The sequence below is a fragment of the Elaeis guineensis genome, chromosome 1 (assembly GCF_000442705.2).
Source record: "Elaeis guineensis isolate ETL-2024a chromosome 1, EG11, whole genome shotgun sequence".
Classification (NCBI taxonomy): Eukaryota; Viridiplantae; Streptophyta; class Magnoliopsida; order Arecales; family Arecaceae; genus Elaeis; species Elaeis guineensis.
In genome coordinates this window covers 77,797,298-77,800,036 of record NC_025993.2, presented here as the reverse complement: position 1 = coordinate 77,800,036, position 2,739 = coordinate 77,797,298, and positions in this window count along the sequence as shown.

Here is a 2,739-nt window from a genome sequence, read left to right as displayed (position 1 = left end):
GGGTCAGATCAGAATCATTGAAAAAAAAATTATTGAATCAATTATTGAGAGAGGAATCCATCAAAAGAAAATTAGAGAGAAAAAATAAAGAAAAAGTTGGATTTTTTAGAGAGAGAAAGTGGGGATGCTGTTGGGAAATGTGTCCCAAAAAGCCAATCGTCAAGCTGTTGATGGTTGAGCAACCAAGTATTGTAATTGATTTGTTAATAAATAAAATATATTTGGTATTTTCATCATAAGCTTTCATCTTCTAATGAACTCCGTTGTTATGATGAAGTCCTTAGGACTATTTAGGTTCGATAAAGAGAGGATTTATCGATTAGTCCTTAAAACTGTTCACGACCAAATGATAGGCTGTTAATAAGGACGACAGCTTCTATCGAGCATAGGTCGCTGTAGGCCATATGGGTTGGTTGTCCTCTTAACCAAAGAGTGTGGAGACACTGGTATGGCATACAGGTGAGATGTAAGGGTACATCGTCATTGAACGTGATCAACTCCAGAGCATTCTGCTGTCGAGAATGTCTTTGATGGGATATAGGTATAAGTGTCCCTTAGACTTGAGATCACCTCAGTGACTTGCAAGCAACTCACTGTGCTTTGGTACCGGACTAACTGAATTTCTAATTCAGGGACGGAAGGCTTCTGGGCACAGTCAAGTACTTGCGAAGTCAGAGTGTGATCGAGATGGGATTGACCACTCCAAGAGTTGGAGAAGAATGAGTCGCTGTATTTCAATTTAGCAAAACCTTGGCCAGGGTAATCCATCAGATGGATTTGATATTTTGAAATACAATGTGGACAACCTGATCAGAGTTGACAGTTGAGCTCTGGGGTGTCCTATGATCATTTTGGTCAAGGGGATGAATTATATGAAAACTATATCCGCATGGGTTCTAAGGATGTTGTTCTACACATTCGACCTATCCGGACGTCGGGTACCATTGCTAGATGGTCACTTTGATTGGTATAGAAATTTATTTCTATGCTACCGGCTTAGGTTCGGACCTATGAGGTCACACAAATTAGAGTTCATGATCCGATCGGATGGTTGATCAACGATTAAGAATCATTATAGGGTTAAATAATCAATACGATTGACATTTAACCCAGTGCAAGTGTTGCAGGAGGATCGATTAGCAATTTGATTGCTAATTGGCTTAATTTGATTAAGCCAATGGGCTGAGATTAAGTCTAATTAAATATAATTTAATTAGATTTGGTTTGGGCTTGATTGGATCAAGTCCAATTGGTTTATTGGATAAGCCAAGTGCAAGGAAAGACTAGTCCTAGTTCAACTAGGACTTGGGTCAATCTAATTTCTAATTTGATTAGAAAATTAAATCAAATTTAAATCTAATTTAATCTAATTCTTAATTAGGTTAAGACCTATTTTAATTGGGTTGATCTAATTTTGATTTGATTTGGTTTGAGAAACCAAATTAAAACAAGTTATGAGACAGAATCCTAGTAGGACTAGGATTCCACCTTGCGCCACATAAGCCTTCTCCATGCCCTCTCTCTTATTCAACGCCAATCTCCACTTATTTTGTATGACAAAAGCCCTCTCTCAGATCTCTCCCACGTTCACAAAAGATCTCCTCTCTTCTTTCTTACATGGAAGGTGATTTGGATCAAATCTAAAAGGAATAAGTTTGGATTTTGAATTCTATGAGATAGAGTTTTAGAAATCCAAAACTCTTTCAATTTTGCACCGAATTTATCCAAATTTTTTTTAGAATTTTTGTGGCTTTTAGAGTTTACATTGTGCACCCTTTTATGGTGATCCATGCACGAAAATATGGAGGAGGTGCTCAAGAGTTGGGCGTCCCTTTACTTGCCATGTTTGGATAAGCCTTGACTAGGTGTTTGACCTAGACAAGGACTCTATCATATCTCTCTATATAAGATGAGTTTCTTTGTGAAATTTTAAGGAGAGATAGATATTTGAGAGGCCTTTTTTCCATCCAAAAATCAGAGATAAATACCTTTAGGTCGTAGAGATATAAAAGATGCAAGTTTGGGTGTCTAGAGATAAAAATGTGAAGAAGAAGAGGGTCTTCTTCTAGGGTTTTTATTTTCATATCTTTCCTCCTTCCATCTTGAGTTTTCTGAGAGTGTCTCAGATCTGAAACTCCTCCTTCTACTTTCCATCTTTGGAAGAGTCCAAATCAAGAAGAAGGAGGCACCTGATCAACCATCAAAGAAGGATCAGCGCAATACTAGCATACTGTGCTGATTTTCTGAAGCAGGACTTCTGATCGAGATTCGTGGGCTCGTGTGGATGACTTCTAGAGGCCGGACACATGTGCAGCTTGCAACATCATCCTTAAGCCTGGATCAGTGAGGTTAGAGCGTCTAACTTGCAAGGTAATAGATCTGATCTATTATTTAATACATACATTAGATGTAGCTAGTATAGAAACATGTTGATATGATCAACATGTAGTTCATACTATATTTATATATATTTTAATTTTTGATTTAATGCTATGTAATAATCATGTAATAGGATCTTAGATCTAGGAATTTTCTGATCTTAGAAAATAAATTTTGATTTATTTTAGTCTTCCGCTGTATGATCTTGAAAAAGTTTCAAGATCTAACCCTGAAACCCTAGATCTGGTTCCAACAATTGGTATCAGAGCCTTGGTTCTTTATTACATGATTATTTATACATGCTTAGATTATTTTTTAGATTAGATCTAATTTATAATCTGATTATTAAATCTGAAATTA